The sequence below is a fragment of the Pygocentrus nattereri genome, chromosome 16 (genome assembly GCF_015220715.1).
Source record: "Pygocentrus nattereri isolate fPygNat1 chromosome 16, fPygNat1.pri, whole genome shotgun sequence".
In the NCBI taxonomy this organism is placed as follows: Eukaryota; Metazoa; Chordata; class Actinopteri; order Characiformes; family Serrasalmidae; genus Pygocentrus; species Pygocentrus nattereri.
Window position 1 is genome coordinate 26202377 of NC_051226.1, and position 21606 is coordinate 26223982.

Sequence of the window (21606 nt, forward strand, 5' to 3'; positions counted from 1 at the left end):
GCCCTCACCTGTTGGTATTTTGGAGATACTTGTTTTTCTTTAGACAGTATCTAAAGTATAGTATAGACAAAATATCTGAGCTATCGTTATTTATGTGTTCGTTTGTCTGTCTGTCTGTCTATCCTTTCAAATGGTAATGCCACAATTCCCTAAATGCACATCCCACAATTACAGATTTCCACAATTAAAAAAAAAAATTCTAAATTTGCTGAAAAAATTCTAAAGAGTCAGACTTGTTCACAGTGGTGGTGATGGAAAACAGATGTCTGAAGCTTTTAATGCATCTAAAAGCTCCTTCGCTGAACTTTATTAAATGAAGTGGCTATAAACACTCCCTGATGTCTGATGATAGATCTGAAATAAAATTTTGGCGTAAGTATTTTTAAAATCCATGTAAGGTAGACAGGTACATGCAGGGCTTTGTAAGGCAAAAGAGCCCCCAAAGAAAACAATTTCTTTGAATACTACTTTTAACTATTATCAACATCAAATATTAACACAGAAGGCATGTGCAGGTTCACTAGGCGTTGTAATGTAATGGCCATATTTAAATTGTAGACATTGTGTGGCCCTGGCTCCTATCACTACCAAAGAAATCTGAGGCGGTCAATTTCAAGAAAACGACTCATTGACTGTTTACATCTCTATCATGAAATTCTTGAAAAATTGTGCACATTTAGTGGAATTCAATTTTAATATAACTAATAAGCCTAATGGGATTATCAATAAAATATGGACATTAAGTTGAAGCAGAAGTCCTTTTTTAGCTTCAGGCAAAGGCACAAAATATACATTTAACAGAAAATTATGCTGAAGCTTTAATAATTAAATATAACATTTTGTTCAGTATTTAATGTGTCCATTCTTTGCCTTTATTACAGCCTTTTTTCTTTTCAGATTTGCTTTTAGCTTTTCAAGAAATCTGCAAGGCTGTTTTTCCACACCTCGAAAGGTCAGTCTTAGAAATTGGTTGCATTTTCTGCTTCTCACAATCCAAGTGATCTCAAACATGTTCAATGCTGTTGAGGTCTGGACTCCAGGTTGTCAGTATATTGTTCTTAGAACACCAGCAGCTTCTTTGCTCGACTTGTCTTCTCTTTTTTTTGTCCATTTCCTTTTCTTGGTAACAGCTTCTTTACAGGTGTACATCTGTTCAGAATCATAGTGTTGAGTTGTCTTTTCACAAAGGATGGACAGAAATACTGAAGCAAGAGTTGGATGGATCTCTCTCTCTCTCTCTCTCTCTCTCTCTCTCTCTCTAGCTTTAAACACTGTTTATTTAATGGTGACAGTTCTCTTGGTCTACTAGGTCTTACACGGTTGTTATGAAACCTGTTTGATAACATAGTGATTGATAGCATGATGTGATCAGGGTACAGTTCTGTGCCTAGGTTTAGGTTCCAGTGGCGTGACGTGTAGCTGCAGTGGCCACTTCGGGAACAACAAAACTGTTTTTTTTTTGCTTTTTTGTTTTACTATACATTGTGTAACCAAAATCTAAACTCAAAAACCATGACTGTTACAGCCAACACCATCATCTACCATCACCAGAGCCTACTACAGCTGAGAAGTCAGTCACAATCTCTGCTTCCAGGCAGACCGCAGGAAGAGCTGCGCGAACTAGTCCTGCTACAATCCACGGCGCTGCATGAGCCTGCTGGCCAAAAGTGATGCGCGAGAAGGCGCATGCAAGGCAAGCAAGCTGGGGTGCGCTCTAGGCTAATGGCTAACTCCAGATGACCTTCCGTTCCATCTCTTCTTCTCGCAAACATTTGTTCCTTAGAGAATAAACTGGACTACCTCCAGATCCAGCGGGCTACCCAGCGTGAGTTCAGAGACTGCTGTGTTTTAGTTTTTATGGAGACATGGATAACGAGCTCCACTCTGGACTCAGCTGTTTACCTTGACACCCTGTTGTGCTTCTGGGCAGACAGAGACACTGAGCCGAGTGGTAAGACTCGAGGGCGGGACTGTGTGTTTACATCAACACTGAATGGTATAAAAACATGGTGCTAGTCTCCAGTCACTGCTCACCGCTAGTGGAGTTTGCAATTGTTTATTGTAACTGTTTATTGTTGCTGGAGATTGTAGCGGACACCCCCGATCTAGGTGAGCCAGAATCACACTGCTTAGGAGGACTCCACATTCCTGAACTTTGAGCTCAGGACTTTTTCAAAGGTGAAGCAGATGTCATCAAACAGGATTAGCGTACCAACAAGTTTTACGACTTAAAAGGATGCTATCTTGGGAATATGGACACAGTGGGAGGCCTGCAACCCCCTTTGCTCCATATGGCATTGCAATGAGTTAGGCCAGTGACCAATATGTATCCTGAATGTGGTTTTATTTCCTTTGGTCCTTTCCTTTCATGGTCAATTTTATTTCTTCAACATTTATATCAGGTACCGAGGGTTAAACTCTCCCCTATAAACATAATGAATGAAGAGAATATTCTGATGAGTCTGAAAGTTTAACCAATTTGATGATATAAGAATGTTCCTTTGTTTAAACTAACTGAAACAAAGAAGACAGTAACTCTGGGGAAGGCATTCCTAAAATTATGCACAACCAATCAGGGTTGGAAACAATGAATAGCTAATTAAGTGTTAGGTTAGGAAAACCTATCAGCACTCTGATTCCACCCCAAGGAGAAGGGTCAGCAGTTGGAGCAAAACCCCAGGGCATGAAACTGTTGTTAGACAGAGAGACAAAGAGACAGAAAAAGAGACAGCGAGACAGAGTGAGCAGGAGTCAGCATTCTCAACCAGAAGATAGCTGAACTCCTAAGTTTGTGCCAGCATTAGTCAGAGAAACAGGCCAGAATTGGAATGCTCCAAGATCAGATCTGCTTAGATCAGTCCGTCAACAGACCTTCAGCTTAGACCACCCTCAGAGAAGGAAGGTAGATGTTTCTTGTCTGCTAAAGAGAGGTAGTTAGTTAAGTTAGCATCACCAGCCTCAGAACTTTGACTGCAATCGAACCAGACACAGGAAAAGAACAAAAACAAGTGGTTCGGACGACACGGAGACCCAGCAGCACACCCAGAGCCATGCACTAATCTGTGAGCAGATTAACCAGTGAAAGGCTGCCAAGCACCACCCTCAGACAGCCACGAGACGCCACCCTCAGATGGCCACGAGATGCCTTCACCAATCACTGATGAGAAGGTGCATGCCTGCATGGCGACACAGCCTCTGCGACCAGCGATGAGACAAAGCAACACTTGAGCGGCCCTTTGGAAGTCAGATGATTCCCACGTAAGCTGCCTCCATCAATTGACAGTCAGGGCTCTGACGCCAATTTATTTAATAAAACAGCGTTTAATAGGTACATCTAACTCAGCCATATGTAGTTACTCCCGTCCATACTTAGGTTAGTTCTTTACAGAGACTCTTTCAAGTTTAAGTTTCCCCACGTCTTCCTGAGAACCACCCTGCCTCATATCATTTAACTGAATCACTTCACGCGAGCCATGTTGTCCTTTTAACTTTTATCCTTTTTGTTGTGTTTTGCTCTATTTTCTTTCATCTATCATTGAATGTAGTCAAAGGTAGTTTAATATTTAGCCAATAAACTCCATTTTATCGAAGCATTCTCAATGCAAGGACTCTCTCTCTCTCTTGCCCTCGTCTGTGGACTTCGCATAAATCCAGGTTACCTCACACCCTCATCTAAAGGTTTGAGCAATAATAAAATTAATATTGCATAGACCGCAACAAGATTTCAACCATGCCAATCTGAAGTCAGTGCTCCCTAAATTCCACCAGAATGTGGACTTTGTAACCCAGGGGCTAATGTGCTGGATCTTGTTTACACAAATATCCCTGGCGTGTACAGGGCCGAGCCCCGCCCCCACTACAGCTACTCAGACCACATCTCTGTAATGCTCACTCCAGCTTACAGACCCATCATCAGACATGCCAAACCAGACGAGAAGCAAGTAAGAACCTGGCCGCCAGGAGCTCTCTCTGCTCTTCAGGACTGTTTTGAGCACACTGACTGGGAGATGTCAAGAAAAGCAGCAACTACCGGTGACTCCATCAACCTGGAGGAGAATACAGAATCAGTGACTGGCTACATCAGCAAGTGCATTGATGATGATGTCTCCAAACTCATCACTACACACCCCAACCAGAAGCCATGGATGACTACAGAGGTGCGCATGCTGCTGAGAACCCGTAACGAGGCTTTCAAGTCAGGGGATAAGGCAATCCTCAGGATGGCCAGAGCCAAGCTTTCCTGGGCCATCAGAGAGGCAAAGCATGCCTAGTTAAAGAAAATCCATGAACATTTTCAAGACACTACAGACATACGGTGCATGTGGCAGGGCATCCAGGCCATCACCAACTGCAAGACACCTCTACTTGCTTGTGACAGTGATGCCTCCCTTCCACACACGCTTAAGAACTTCTACGCTCGGTTTGAAGCACAGAATAGTGTGATAGCGAGGAAAAGCACACCTTCTCCAAATGAAGAGATACTCTCTGTCTACTCCCCTGCTGATGTGCAGAGAACTCTATACAGAGTCAACCCACGACAAGCCCCAGGATCTGACAGCTTACTAGACAAAGTGCTCAGAGAATGTGCTGAACAGCTGGCTGATGTTCTCATGGGCATATTCAACATCTCTCTGAGCACTGCAGTTGTTCCAAGTCGCTTCAAGTTCACCATCATCCCTGTGCCAAAGAAGTCTCCAGTGTCCTGCCTCAATGACCAATTGCACTCACTCCTCACTCGCGTCATCATGAAGTGCTTCAAGAGGCTTGTCATGAGGCACATCAAAGACCCCCAACCCCCCACCCCCCCACCCCGACCACTGGACCCACTTCAATTCTATGTCAGAATGCTGTTCATAGACTTCAGTTCAGCAATCAACACTATCATCCCTCAGCAGCAGGTTGAAAAACTGAGCCTGCTGGGTCTGAACACTTCCCTCTGAGAGACCTCAGTTAGTCAGGTTAGGTAATAACATCTCCAGCACCACCATGCTGAGCACCGGTGCCCCTCAGGGCTGTGTGCTCAGTCTACTGCTGATCACTCTACTGACTCACGACTGTACTGCAAAGTACAGCTCAAACCACATCAAGTTTGCTGATGACACGACTGTGGGGGGTCTGATCAGCAAGAATGATGAGTCCGTATACAGAGAGAAGGTGCAGCAGCTAACGGACTGGTGCATAACCAATAACCTGTCCCTGAATGTAGACAAAACTAAGGAGGTGGATGTTGACTTCCGAAGAGCGCGAGGTGACCACCCTCCACTGAACATCACTGGCTCTGCTGTGGAAATCATCAGGAGCACAAAGTTCCTTGGTGTGCACCTCACAGAAAACCTCATCTAGTCCCTCAACACCAACTCCATAGCCAAGAGAGCCCAGCAACGCCTCTACTTCCTGCGGAGACTGAAGAAGTGCCATCACTGCCAGACTCTGCAACAGCTTTGGTCCACAAGCAGTCAGGTTTTTAAACTCACAGTGACTGAACTGAAAGCCCCCTCACACATTCTACACTTTTGCACTATCTAGAACTTGCTGCCAATACAGTGTTTACATTTTGTTTACTCAAGTACTGTGTGTATCTTCTCAGGAACTGCTGTACTCACATTCACAGATCACAGCATGTTAAATAATCTTTGCACCTTATTTCACAACCCTACCTCATGCTCAGAAATGAGTGCTGTGTTGGCGCTGCACTGTCCTGTCTGTTTACTATGTCTAATGTGTTTTATTTATCGTATTTATTGTATTGTTTCTAGTCAAATTTTTTGGCACATTTACATCTGCACATTGCACTTTGTACTGCTTATTCTGTTTGTTGCACCGTGTCGTTCCTTGGAGGAATGTAATTTCATTCCACTGTATACTTGTACATAGATGGACTGACAATAAAAGCCTCTTGACTTGCTTTAAGATGTCACAATTACTAGACTACTTATGTGTAAATTTATTCTCTTGAGCCCCTGTACACAGGCCTGCTCATTACCACACAACTTACACAGCAGTTACTGAATAATTTACAACAGATACTGAATAATAAGTCTTAAGATGAATAGCTGACTAATAAGCCTAGAGTGTAAAGAGTTAAGCAAAGGTGTGCAAATGTAGGGAACATGGAAACTACAGAAGGTGGAAAGGTCAAACAAACTGTCAACAACCAAAAGCAAAATCATGAAATGAATCCAAAGAGAATGAGCATAGTTTATATGCAAACTCAAAGATGTTTGCCTAGCACACATAATTAGCCTTAAAGACCGAATCACTTATTTTCTTACTCTGATGGCTTGCTTAAAATAGTCATTATGTGTCCTTGTGGTGTCTCACTGTGACATTTATAGAACACAAAAAAAAACATATTTTTACAAGTAGTGTACAAAGACTGCAAAGTCTTACATCAGCTTCCTGCATGATTCATACAAGCCCTGACTTCCAGCCTGCTGTCTACTGTACTTCCACAGTTGTCAGTTAGACGTCTAATATCACCCGTCTCTATTCAGCTGTGAATGACTAATATTCCAGTCCGAAAAGAATCGCAGCGTGCACGTCTGCGGAGGACCTGTTTAGCGTGGTTGCTAATGGCAAAGGAGGCACAAAGGAGGCGATAATTATTTTAACGAAATCGTCAGCTTGCTCATTTATTTATCTGTGTGCCTCAGAGACATGCCACTACGAAGCAGGTGCAATACCTCTGCAACTACAGCTACACTTCGCTTTCCTGAAGTTTACAGTCATGACTCCTTCATTTGTTTTTTTTTTCCTCTTCTCAGCTCAGTTTGGAAACGCATTAATCACTGGACTCCATCTGCTTTGTGGACACTGAAGACCTGGAAGGGCCCAGGCAGGCCTCAAGGTTCAAAGGAGAAACTACTAAACCTCAGCTATGTTCTTTTTCAGGTCTGCCCCAGTTATGTCCTCTTCTTAATGATACACCGACGAATGCTCGCAATCAGGCAGCTCATTCATGCTGTCAACTCTGATGTATTTGTCTTGGGAACAGGGTGCCATCTTTTCCCACAGGTAACGTTGTAATGGCACTCAAATGTGCTACTTGATTTTACTTAGTCGACAGTCTTCCATTGGTTTTCATTTATGAGATTGTGTCATTGTGTAGTGGTGGATGGTGATTTATTGCATATGCAAAGGCAGTTTCATACTAATGAAAGGAGCAGAAACACATTGAGGGCTTTTATGCATCTGTATAAGCTAACTATTAGCCTGCCTTGGATTTTGCTAAATTAGCTAGTTAACAGCTCCACACAATACAATACTACATTTTATTTTATTTATTACCAAAAAAAAATGAACATAAGAAAGAACAGCATGCCATCTTTCCCCACAGGATGGCGTTTTAATGCCGTTCCAAATGTGCTTTACTCAGTTTCACTTAGTAGATGTTAACTTTCATTTAAAACTAATAAGAATGTGGTGTTAGCGGAAAATGGTAAACAGATAAATAGTTTGACTGTTTATGTTGAGCAAGTATTCCACGAATTCATTAAGCCATAGTAGCACATAAAAGGTTTACACCAACCAGGGGCACCTTTGGTGTTAGCTTAAATTAGCCAATTTAGCTAACTAACAAACATGGAACATAAAGAATAGCTTTAGCTTTAAAGGGGAATTCCACCTAGGTTTCAGAATTTGTCTGTTACTTGTGATATAATCAAAGTCACTCAGAGTGGTTTAATGTAAAACAACTCATTGTCGAGAAAGTTACAGACTATCATTCTATTTTTTTATCCAAAATGCCCAGTGAATCTACCCATGTCATCTGATATTTTTGCATGTGATGTTAATCACAGTAAAATTGTGATAAATCTGGAAAATCTTTTTTTGGGACTATTTTGCCTCACGGTATCCTACATGTACCCCTTTACCATGAATGGCTTTCAAAAATATATCTTTTAGGCCAAATCCTTACCTCAAAACTGATACAAATGTCATCAGGCAGCTTATTCATAATCATTTAGTGTAATAACTTTCTGTAAGAGAGCTTTTAAACTCTTCAGACATGTCACCACCAGTGTGAACCATTCTGACTCTGTAATTTTCTCTTCAGTGGAGCGTATCATATTGAACCTGTCTGAATAGCTCAGCCATTTAATAATGTAGAAATTTTGCTTACGGTTTAACATAAAGTTGCCATGTTTTTTATGCTAAAACTGTGAAATAAAAAGAAAAAAGTAAAAGGACACAGTATTTAGCCAACTAGCTAGCATATCCTGAATGTTAGCTTATATTAGCGAAACTGCTTAGCTGTCAAGCACTTACACCAGATCATATAAGCAACAACTTTGAAGTTGATGTATTTATTAAAAATTTGTTAATAAGAATAAAATAGTGAAAGAACATAGCATTTAGTCACTTTAGTCAAATAATGGCTCAATGTCCTGTCACATGCAAAAGTTTAGGCACCCCATAATCACCCCATAACTGGGAGTGTATATTGACAATAAACTGGACTGGGCTAAGAACACTGACACCCTCTACAGGAAGGGCCAAAGTTGTCTATTTTCTGAGGCGCCTGAGGACCTTCAACATCTGCCAGACTATGCTTAGGATCTTCTATGAGTCTGAGTATGTGGTGGCGAGTGCCATCCTCTATGCTGTTGCATGCTGGGGAAGAAGGCTGAGGGTGGCAGACATCAACAAACTGATCCGCAAGGCCGGTGATGTGGGTGTGGAGCTGGACTTGCTGATGTCCGTGTCGGAGACTTCACAAAAGTTAGCGCACATTTTATATTTTGTTTTTTTCCAGCATGTTAAACTCATGTCATGCATCTGTTCCCTGTAGAGGACGTTTAAACTTTCATTTAGAAAATAAAAGAAGTAAGACTAGAAAAATAAAAGAAGACTAGAAAAATCCGTAACTTGACCAGGGCATTCACACTACTGCATACGACTGTAACTCTGTGTCTTCAGAGCAGTGTGCCATCTTTTCCCACAGGCAGCATTCTAATGATGTTCATATATTTGCTCAGTTTTACTTAGTAGACAGATTTGTATTTACAACACATAAGAATATGTCATCATTGTAGTAGATGATGATTAACTGTATGTAGACGGAGAAGCTGTATAGACACAGAGGGCTTAAATCAACTGATGGTGCTTTTATGTTTTCCGAATAGTGTGCTGTAAGCAGCAGAGGGCAGGAACGAACATCCATCAAAGCGTCCTAGCGCTACTTCTCACTGGTCAGACACACGTGTGTCTACATGTTATTAATCAAAGTCAGCACACGCTGCAGATTATTTCAATGCCTCCTCTCTCTCACACACTCCCTCTCTTCCATGTCTCAGGGAGGGAAAAAAGCAAACATAAGGAGTTTAGCCTTCTTTTGCTGCATTGCATCAGAATAAGTTTGCAGAAACTTTTTTGTTGTTAAAAGTATGAATAGGAGCAAAATGCTTACAGTGCATAGTTCATCATAAAAATGACCTCATTAAGACGGCTAACTTGATAAATGGTCTGTTTACTGTGTGTTATCAATAGAGATTCTTCAGGCAAACATGCATGCTTTCCTATGCAAACATACACAGCATGATATTGAGCTAGTGGTGGGAAATGCGCTCTCTTTGTTCAATAGCCGTACTATATCAGCTTCCAACTGCTTAAACACATTGATTTATTGACCCTTCAAGCACTATTCTGGGGTTATTTAATGAATTAGCTGGGAAATATGCTATTAAACAGCATTCATTTCTATGATTGAACTAAGGACAAGTGCTCACATTTTAAACTCTGGCACAAATGTGTTCTGAAAGTTAATGTAGAGTGCAGTAAGTAATTGGACAGTAGCACATTTGTTTCTACGCTCTGGCACATTGGATTAAAAAAGAATGATTTTGAGGTCATCATGCAAAAAGTCGATTTTAATCCAAGGGTATTTACATCTGTACTAGTTAAACCACACAGCAATCGCATCCATTTAACCCCCTATTGCTGACATTTGCCGCTCGCTTGTTTCTTGGACAGTTATGCATCATTGCATCATTAATTCATACACAAGACAAGCAATATAATGTCCAAACTTGCTTCTGAACATGGCATTTGAGTGTGCCATTGTCTTCCAATTTGAATTAACAAAGCAATACCATTAGTTTTAGGCAGGTAGGCCATTATGAAGCTGACGAAGACATGAAATGTGTCAATCAGCCATTTAGTATGTTGTGAAAAAGCAAAAATGAGTAACTTTAACAGCAACTGACCTGACAATATTAAGATCACACTGTTCAGGATGCAGATATATAGTCATATGCAAAAGCCTAAACATAAACCTTTAAGACTCAAAATATGTATCCAAACCACACAGTACTCAAGTTTCCAGGGGCCCAACAAGTGTGTGTGAGCTCCCGAGTGGCAATACCATCTAAGCATTGGGCCTATGGATGTGAACTGTGAGCTCGATCATCAGTCATGCCAGAGACATTGGCGGCTGGGAGTCTGAGAGAGTATAACTGGCCTTACCCTCTCTCTCTGGGCAGAATGGCCCTCTGTCTCCCAATCACTCAGCACAATGCTAGCCAACATGTGTGTTTGTTAGCTTATGTGACAGAATTAGCAGTTAATGTTCTCCTCCAAACATGTTGAGCTGTCCAATGATGTGGCAGTTTGAAAGATGCAGCGGCTAGTTTTTCAAGCACGTTAGCCTTCACCCTCCCAGCTTGGAAGCACTGGGGAGACCTAAGCTGTGTCTGTGCCCCATTTACTACACTCTTAAAGAATGGTTCTTCAATGGTTCTTTAGTGAAGAGAGTAGTTTCATATAGAACCACAAACACTCAAAAACCAAAGGTTTCTTTGCATCATGAAATAGTTCTTCAAATTGTGTTTTATATGGTTCTACATAGACCCTTTCTCAAAAGGGTTCTATATAGCACCAAAAAGCATTCTATCGTTATAAGCTTGACATTGTCTTCCAGTGATCCAGATTTTTCGGGGTGGAGTATAATGAATAGCGGACCATTTCAGACATGGCACTAGTTAACAAGTAGATCTGGACACAGCTAAATTGCTTTAGTTTTCTTTCCTACTCTATTCATTCTGATTTTTAACAGTTTTTAATCAGGCATGCTGAAAGCACTGATTATGCCATCATTATGCCAGCATTATGTAAAAGTTATTCAGAGCTTATAAGTTGTTCGAATGCTTTGCTAGATGATAGATACATTAGTAAAACTAATGGACTTTACACTTAATTTCTAATTAGACTATTCTTTTTGTGAATTTCATAAGTGTAGTGTAGCAACATTGCTGCTAAGCTAACTTACCAGGTGCTGCCGTGTTTTATTGGGTCTCCAGAGGCTTATGTACTAACGAGAAAAATATCGTGTAGAAGGGAAAAAAAGACAGAAAATACAAACTAGGCCCAGTCACCCCTCAGTGGACAGGGAACAAGGTCAATCATATCACTTCTAAACAACATCAGCTAAAAAAATTTGTATCAGTTGTAAAATACTGTTGGACCAATAGAAATGCTCCAAAATGGCTTGGAATAAAATCTCTTTATATGAACTTACATCTAGAGAAGTTTTTGCTTTCTCCTCTAAAGTTTGTTTTGGGTTTTTTTTTTCTACATTATTGCGTCATTGCTATTGTGGATTAAATCATGTTCTTGCCCAAAGAGTCAATCAATCAAACTCACACGAGATCAAACCCATTGACATGAAGCTCACTGTCAAATCATTTTGAAACGCAAGAAAATGCGCTCTGTGCTTTCGTATTCTTTGGAGCTTCTTCTTAAAAAGAAGACAACAGTCTTTTGAGTCACAGCTTTATTGATAGGTTTCACTTTTTTGCAGAAAAAAAATATTTTGAAGTTAGTTTGTTTGTTAACCTTGTGGATGAAATAGAGCAGGTAGAAGTTGTCTTGTCATGCTGATTGTTCCCACCGTAAGACCCCAAACACATCCTCTATTTCTGTGTGCCCACCTTCTAAAACTATTTGAATCAGTGGAGTAGATGGTGTGACCTGTGTGAGCAAAATGAATTATAGAAAAAGCAAAGCATTTTGTTTGGCCTGTGACTCTGGTTCATAATTTGCCTAAACTTGCTGACTCATTGTTGCTGGCCTATGGATGAAGATTAGTTAGTTAAGTAGGCTGAAGTATTTGAGCTTTGCTCTAGAAGCTTCTGAAGCAGAACCAGCTTTTTCTTTATTGTTCAGGTTTAATTCACATCTTGTAATTATGTCTGTTTTGTCTACTAGTGTCAACTATTCGCTAGACTTGCAAATCAGTCATGTCTTGAAGCAGCTACTTACGCAGCAATAAGCAGATGCTGTGAAGGTTTTAATTCTTAGACTTAAATCTTCTCTTTGATTGGAGTTCAAATTCTAGTGCTGAGGTGGGGTCAGATCAGATAGTGGTGTTCTGCAGTAACTACTGCCTGTTAGATCAGATACAAATCAGATTTGTTGGTGATTTGGATTCAGAGTCGTAGTTGATCTGAGTTTAAATATAGGGTCAGAAAGCTTTTGTTTCAGATTTGTTGCTGATCTGCTTAGAGTTCAGATTCATAGTTGATCCGATTTGAGATTCATTAGTGACCCAATTTTTTTTTTTTAGATCTGATTAACTATAAATGTGCTGTAAATAAAAAACTTGAATTTAAGGTTCAGATTTATAGCTTATCTGATCTGAGTTCATATATATGGCTGATCTAATTTAAGCACATATTTATAGCTGATCTAATCTGAGCTCACATTTGTAGGTGATCTGATCTACTGTAAGTTCGTATTTATTACTTATCTGATCTGAGTTTAGATTTATAGATTATCCAATCTGAGTTTGGATTTGTAGCAGATGTGAGATCCGATAGTTCAGTTGTAACAACTGTGATTGTAGGTTTTTTTGTGCAACAACATCCTGTTTGTATAGAGTGCTCTATGTCACACAGTTAGGAATGTAAGTGACCACAAGAAAATCTTCTCATATTGCAATTAAAACATTTGTCTGTTTTTGGTAACTATACCTCTAATAATGTAGCTCAAGCACAGAAAACCCCTCCACAAGATGAAAAATAGAGCATTTAAAGCTCCTTCAAAATATTAAAACTATTGGTAGAGAACATATCATGCAGTGGAACTCTTGATTACTTGTGTGTAAATCTGAACAGCAATCTTAATATTCTTTCTCTGATTATAGGTGCACCTAATCAAGAAGTAAGATGTATCACAATATTTTTTTCCCCCACTTGTAACAATCACCTTGACTTATTATAAGTTTAGGGGTTACATTTATAGTCCGACGACACACTGCTTATGATTAATAGCTAAAACAAACACAAAAACCCAAAACAGACCCTGTTAAAACTGACACCCAAAATGCTTTATATATTGAAGTGTTTCTGACAAACAGACACAAATTATAATGAGCAAACAAACCATCACACCATCAAATTTCCTTTCCCAGTTTCTCCAAAATCCAGAAAGTCCAAAATGCAAAAAAATAAATCAAAAACTAAAGTCCTTAACAATGCATTACAAAAACAAACAAACAAACAAACAAACAAAATAAACAAGCCGGATCTCACCAGCAGGTACAGGCCTCCTTCTTCCAGATACCTGAGGGTTAATCCACTTTTCTTAGAGTCTATTAGATCCTTTTTTGAATATGCTTGATCCACCGGTCTGCCATGTTCATAAGTAGGCCTTATGAGGAAAAGCTGGTGGCTTTTGTTTGTTAATCCCTGAAGTACTCACAAAACACACCAAACTTTCCTCTTTCTTGCACTGCCATCTTATCTCTCCTTCCTCCTCTCCCCCTTTAACCAGGAAATGGTCCTCCTGTGGTTCCTTCCCATGAGCTCCACCCCTTGCATTTCCAGGAAGGCTCTTAAAAGAACAGTGCTATGATGGTTCATCAACAATTTTATTCTGGTGCTCTTTTTGCCTGACCTCAAATAGCAAAACTCACATTTAAAATGTTAGCACACAGAAAAGTGTAACCTTGCCATTTTAAACCCTTTCTTTGAATTAATATGTTAAATATGTATTTCCTATAACCTAATACATTTCATGTGGCTGTGTCACAATGAATAACTTGTTTAGATCTCACATTCAAATTTCTAAAAATGAAAAAGCAATACTTATACATTATTTATGATACCGTAGTTTTGTTTCACAGTATGACTTTTGATATAAATAAACATGCCACCTTTGTATTAGACTTAGCAAGCTGTTCAGATGCTGTCCCACAGCTCCAGAGTTATTTCCTCTGTACTCAAATATCAAATGCTACCTGAATAACATCAGACTCCACACTGCTGAAGTGCCTAGAGGTCCCATCGTACAGGAGCCTGAACCTCAGGGCTGCCAGGTGATTGCTATGGATGTAAGATTGTATTTCACATGTATTTTTTTTACATAAAACATAATTTGCATTAGACTAGAATAATGAATGGCAACACAGAATACTGAGAAAAATGTCACATTCAAATAATGCTCAACTGTTAAACGCTGAAAGAGTGAACATTAACAATAAAATACATGCTTGTTGCAATGACTCTAGCTGGGTAGCTTGCTACAAACAATTAGCTGACTGTGACAATTAACATGTAATGCTATTGCGCTGAGTGACATTAAGTAACACTTTGAAAAACAACACTAGCCACATACACTTATCAGCCATAATATTAAAACTACCTCCTTGTCTCTACATTCACTGTCCATTTTATCAGCTCCACTTACTATATAGGAGCACCTTGTAGTTCTACAGACCATAGTCCATCTGTTTCTCTGCATATGTTGTTAGCCCCCTTTCATCCTGTTCTTCAAAGACCAGGACCCCCACAGGACCAGCACACAGCAAGTATTATTTGTGTGGTGAATCATTCTCAGCGCTGCAGTAACACTGACGTGGTGGTGTTGTGTTAGTGTGTGCTGCGCTGGTCTGAGTGGATCAGACACAGCAGTGCTGCTGCAGTTTTTAAATATCTCTGTGTCACTGCTGCACTGAGAATAGTTGACCAACCAAAAATATCCAGCCAACAGCCAGTGGGCTGTGACCACTGATGAAGGACTACAGGATGACCAATGCAAACTGTGCTGCAACAGATGAGCTATCATGTCTGACTTTAGATCTACAAGGTAGACCAACAAGGTAGGTGTGTCTAATAGAGTGGACAGTGAGTAGACAGAGTGTTTAAGAACTCCAGGAGCACTGCTGGGTCTGATCCACTCATGCCAGCACAACACACATTAACATGCTACCACCATGTCAGTGTCACTGCCGTGCTGAGAATGATCCACCACCCAAATAATACCTGCTCTGTGGGGGTCATGACCATTTAAGAACAGCAAAGTATGCAGAGAAACAGACAATCTACAGCTTGTAATTGTAAAACTACAAAGTGCAGCTGATAAAACCGATAATGAGTGTAGAAACAAGGAGGTGTGCTTAACATTATGCCTGATCAATGCGCACTGTTTAACTTTACTGTACTATTTATTCTCATAAAATGCAGCATTCTATGCTCAACATGTCATCTTTCATTCATCTTTCTTCATTCAACACTTCATACAACACTGCTTGCTTCTCTATGGTATACTTTACTTGTGAATCACACTATTTCATCCAGTACACCCTCTTGAATCAGAAGAGATAACGTATGCTCATCCTCACTGGGCAGAAATGTTATTTATATGCATAACACGTTAACAGAATGATGAAACAAAGAAATCTGACCTAGGAACTGAGTGAAAAAGCTGCTACCCTGAACTGGATCAAATGCCTTTGTAAATCATTTTGTAAGGAGCCTTTGATGCATTTGAGCCTATGATTACCACTGCTAAGATAATGCTAATTCCTCCTGTGTGTTAGTACTAAGCTAGAGATGTTTTATATTAACCATTATTACAGCTGGTTTAAACACAGACATTTGGAGCTTGTAACAGACAATCAACTAACACATCCTTTATTTTGTATGTCATAGTTTATATGTAGTTTAAAGTTTGCCACTGTATAGAATATTCAAAATATATTTCCCTGTAAAAGGTCTAAACTCAAAGCCTGGGTGTCTGAATATTAGTGGAGAAGCCTGTTAGCTCTCTGCTGACAGTGATTAATCATCAACATAGAACATGGCTTCTGAGGAAGTACTGTCATTTTGTAGTTTACCAAGAATATCCGCTGAAGCCTTGGATGTACTGCCAATGCTGTGTTCATTACCAAGTCAGTAATGCACCAAGTGGGAATTTTCCAACTTTCATGTTGGGACAGTCAACTTAAACATCCTTCCAAATGGCATTCACAATAGTAAGCCAATTTGATGGATGCCTGATGGACAAATCTGGGTATGGTGAACACTACCTGCCCGAGTTCATAGTGCCATCTGTAAAGTTTGGTGAAGGAGGAATAATGGTCTTGGGCCCTCAGTTCATGTGAAAGGAATTCTGAAAGCTATGTCATAAAATGAAATCTAGAGCACACACAGCTCTACCTAATAACTGACCTAAGCAGCTGCTTTAGGCCCCACAGCCAACAGGGGGCCTAATATCTTCTGAGTTATTACTGTACCATTTTATTGTCTTGTAGGTGGTGCATTTGCCCCTGTGCCCCTTGATGATTACAATCTTAATGCAAGAGCAATGCCTAAAATGATGATCAAATTCTTCATGAAGGTTTACGGTCACTTTTTTTTTTTTTTTTGACAGATCGCTCTTAAGCCCTACTTAATGAGAAGGTTATCTGTCATTTAATGTATTCGCAGCAATACACAAGTTAGTTATAAATGTATATAATTTAGACAGCTTCATTGTTACTATACAGCCTTTAAAACTTTGTAGCAGAAGTTTGGGGAAGTCAAAGTAAAGTTCACATATCTATCAACTTAATCTGAATAAAAATGGGAGATGGGTGATGGAAAACCCAATGAATTTGGTAAATGGCCATGAGCCCAGACAGACATTTATCACTGAGCACAATAATAATTTCAATCAATCAGCTGGTCTGTGTGTATATTTAACCTGTCCTGAGTGTGGAGCTTGCTTTCCACCCAACCAACAATTTATGATTAAACATTTTGTGACACTGATTTGCAGCACACCTACACACTTTATACTGAATTGTACTGTTCCCATAGTTTTTCATTAAACACTCAATTTGAAAGGTTTTTGTATTATAAGCTAATAGTTGATTTTAATTGCATCCATTTGTTCAAATGTAATTGTGCAAAACAACAATTAATCACTTAATTCAAGGAAACTGTGCTGTCCAATAAAAGTGTGTGGTGCAGTTGCAGGCCTCAGTATTAGCCTGTGCTGTGGTGGTTTTTGAAAAAACTGCTCCCACACTCATGTCATTATACAAAGAGTGCAGCTGCATGAGTGAAGGCAAGCATGTAAGTTGTAGAAAAAAAGATGCATCACTTTGATCATATCACTTATTCATGCAAGTGGACTCTTTTTCCACCGTATTTCCTTGCTGTCTGATGACTGCCATTAGAATATGGAAGTGTATGAAACCTCCCTTACACTACGTCATGGTACAGATCTCAACTGCAATGCATATTTAAACATTCTAATAGACATTTTTTAACATTAAAATGTGATTTTTATTCAATTCAATGAATATTTTAACTTTGATTTTTGTTTTCACAGCCTAGATGGGACCATGAAGCCACAATCAGCCAACTGTCCAACTGAGGACCAAGTGTCCAAAAGCAGGCACTCTGTTCTGACCTCTAGATTCAGAGACAGGAAAAAATCTAAAAAGATTTGAAGGAAATGTTCGTTTTACTCACGCTGAGGAGCATTAGACTTCATTCACCAATTATTCTTAAGAAGAAATGACTTCTTTAAAGCCACTTACCCAGTTTTACAAAAATTCTGACATTCACCAATGTGTTTTTTATTTCAGATTTGGTCTTAGGTAAGAACAGAATCTACACACTCTCAAGAGCACAAAAGTATGAACAATTGTGCGGCTTAAGAATGTGGCATGAATGTGATGTAGACATTTTCTTAGAGCCTTTCTCAACAACTAACTTAAGAAAAAACTGAATGAGGCCCACTGAGAGGAAGGAGGGCCTGTTCTTTATGAGATGCCTAAAGCAGACTTTCTCCTGACACTGGTGAGAGGGGCAGTTACCTGGAATGTCATGGCCGGCTTTTAGTCTTCAAGACAAGAAAAGAGCAGTTTGAGTAGGAGACTCTATGGCTTTGTGGGAAAAGCCTTGCGTCATGCTCAAGAGGTTGCTTGTTCAAATCTGGCCTTTCTACCTTGGTGGTGATGTGCTAAGAGGGAGCAAGGTTCACCCCCTTCCATAAGGCAACTTGACCTCTTCTCACCACTCCTCCTAAGGCCCACAGGTGGGTCCACGTTATTTCCTCTCAGACATCACCCTCAAGGCTTCCTCACACCTCTTATGCATCTCTGCAGCTGTGATCTGGAGAGGGTTTGAACTGATAACTTCATGAACATGGAGGCATGGCATCTACATGTAAGCACAGGATCTCTTGATAGAGTAGTTTTTGTTTGTTTGTTTTGATAATTTTTTCAGATAACACCCTTCAAAATGTGCCCTTTAGAGAGTTGACCAAGGCCTGAACTTAAAACTCCAGGTTTCAAAGGTGTGGGTTCTACCTGTGGGCCACACAGCCAGACTAACAATTTATCTGTTTTGGTTTTTTTTTAGATTCGCAGGCATGAGTTTCTCATGTTTGGGAACATCTTAAATTAGGTCACTTGAGAAAAGGAAAATAAGTTTCACATGTACCCAAAGTTTGGGACCTTATGACTTTGCTTAGCATCTCTTAGTGTGAGACTTGGCGGCTTTGTTAGAAAAACTTTGCCTCATGTATAGGCTGGTTGCTGAAGTAATATGGATTAGTCTCAGTCTTGTTTATGAGACTGGGGAGACATTAAGTACAATAGATAGATAAAAAGCAGAAGTTTTTCAAAGGAGCAAAAGAAGTGTGGGTGAATTATTTAAAATGTGCCTGGATTATTTTAAAGCCAAGTCTATGTTTTCATTTCTGGCTCCACTGTCTCTTTGCAGTATCTCTTCAGGGGCAAAGCCCAGACTATTCCCTTTCATGTTCCATATTGCCATCCAGCCTTTCTGAACTTTGTGTGACATCCTGTTTGGGGTTTGAGCCAATAGCATCCTAACTTAATTGTTCCCATTCCTAGTATCCTAGGATCCAGGACTTTTATGCTTTTTGTACACTAACACACCTGCCCCAGGACATGGGCAACTTGTTAATTAGATCACAGGTTCTCAACCCTGGTCATGGAGTACCCCCTGTCCTGCTCTAAAATACCCACTTCAACTCATGAAATGGTTGTTAATTAGCTGCATAGTTGCATCAGGTGTGTTGGGAGCAGGAAAATCCTAAAATTTGCACTCATAAGTGATGTATTGAATACAAACACACCTGTGTTACTAGCTTGAACATGTGTATTACTGTTATCAGTTTCAATACATTGTATGTTATAAGTATCACAAAATGGGTTACTGGGCACACAAATGTTTTAACAGTTATTGTGTCATACAGTAACACAAATTGTATTGTCGCAATGTGTTGATTTTAACACATCTGTTTTAAGAGTGTGCAGGGCACTCCAAGAGCAGGTTGGAAACCACTGAATTAGATAAGAAGTTGAATTAGGCATACACAATGTGTGAAAGCACAACAAATGTACATAGTAAATAGTCCCCAGGAATGGGATCTGAACCCTTATCCTAACCTCAGAGACAATGCTTTTTTGACAGTATAATAAATAAACCCAAAACGGTTGTTTTCATCAGCATTAGAACTAAAAATCACCATATCCCATATTATGGCAGCATAGCTCCTACCACTAAGTGACAAAACCTCACCTACAACATGTTTTTTCTGGATATTTGTCCTTCAGATTCCCCACATTGGCATGGAAAAAAAAATTGTGTTGATATGTATCTTGACTACTGGAGGGCCCAATGGAATCTGTTATCAGACGTTTTGACTGTGACCTTCAGTCACTGGTAGGACTTTTCATTTTGAACTGGATAAACCTTCACATGACCATTGGCCTTGGAATTATGAGATTATTCCAAATTTAGTACTGTGTTTTTATATTACACTTCACTGCACACTTCAAGTGACCAGCTATTTCCTCAGTGTCTCTTGCTTCATCAAATCTAAAGGAGAAAAAAGGTTTGATAGGTGAACTAGTGACTTGAATCCTGTCTATGTAGATACAGCCAAGTGAGTTTTTTCACTGGTTAGAACTTCAGGAGTTAAACTGAAGACCTTGCAAGTTAAAGTCCATGTAAAGTAAATTCAGGAATTTGTTTCTAAACAAACTATACATCTTAGAAAGTAATTGCTAAAAGCGTATTAAAAGCCTGTGAACTATGTAGTACTGAACTGTGAGTCAGACCATTAAACTGTATCATTTTCTTGTTTGGTATTTTTTGGGCAAGCCTGAAATCATGACTTGATTATGCACTGGAGCCATACCTAGCATAACCCCTTTCCTAGCACAATAAAGTCATAAAAATTAGAGAACATAGGCATTGGTGATTCATCCAGCCTAACTTTACTAGGCTAGGTTTATGCTAGTCAGTAATACCTGTTGCTAATATGCATAAATGGGAGGGGAAAAATGACCATTCTGTCTCAGACAGAGTGGAGCGAGGTTGATTCTTGGGTAGGTCGGTGTCATATGGCTCTGAACTGGATTCTTAGCTCTGGTAGCTCAAACATGTATGGCTGTATAAGTCCAGTAGAGCTGCTAGAGTGTGTTTGTGTCTCCTGAAGTGCTGCTAATCGCTCCACTTTAATCCAAAAGCTTTGCTACCCAACCTAATGAGCTCCTGTATAATTTTCCTGTTACATTCTGGCAAACACAAAGCTTAAATCACTTCTTATTCTACTTTTCCTGTTCAAAATGTCAAATTTGCCTCTGTCGTTAACAATACATCTTTCTGTGTGTGACAAATTCAGAACAAATATTCATTACTGCTTTTTTATTGACAGTGTAAACAATTTCCTGAGAAAAATGTAGCTCTAGGTCTTCTGAAAGTCCTTGAAATAAACTGACTGTTTGAACGGTAGCCTGACCAATCCATTTCAATCAGTTATTAGAAATGGAAAACAGAAGCAGCATCTCTGAACAGGGACTCTTTACTGAAGAAGTTACTGTAAGCTGATATGTACAAGGTAAAATATACTTTAGTCTGTTGAAAACTTTGTGTGCACCAATCCCATAGGCCTAGCAGATGTCAGCGTTATCATAGCTGTGTTCTTTTCTCTTGTTTTTGAACACGTTTTGACCTTTATAGCCCAAACTGAAGGTCTGGCTCTAATATTCATGGTTTGCCACTGTAATCACGTCATCCAGTCATTCAAAAAGCTGCTCATATAAATAAGATTTCCTTTAAGGTCACATAAAGAAATTAAAAACTTCAGACAACTAGCGCAGTTCACATTTAATGACCCACTGCACCACATAAGCACACTGAGATTAGAGTTTAAGTATGGCAAGATTACACTGAGGGACTTCTACAGAGAATGTGTTAAAATTTCATGAGAACTGGGTGAGCTCCTCTCTTACTGCACTAGACTCTTTATTAAGTGCTTTGAGCAAATTTGCCCTGTGATTGAGTCTGGCAGCTTAACATC

General features: G+C 39.7%; 1 long non-coding RNA gene across 1 annotated transcript in view; it reads right to left on the reverse strand.

The window, feature by feature from the left end:
• LOC119265357 overlaps positions 1 to 13747 on the reverse strand; it is a 38676-nt gene extending 24929 nt beyond the window's left edge. Inside the window, exon 1 of the long non-coding RNA XR_005131591.1 lies at positions 13530 to 13747. This is a non-coding gene — a long non-coding RNA (uncharacterized LOC119265357). The remainder of the gene's footprint in view (positions 1 to 13529) is intronic.
• Between the last annotated feature and the right edge of the window lie 7859 nt (positions 13748 to 21606).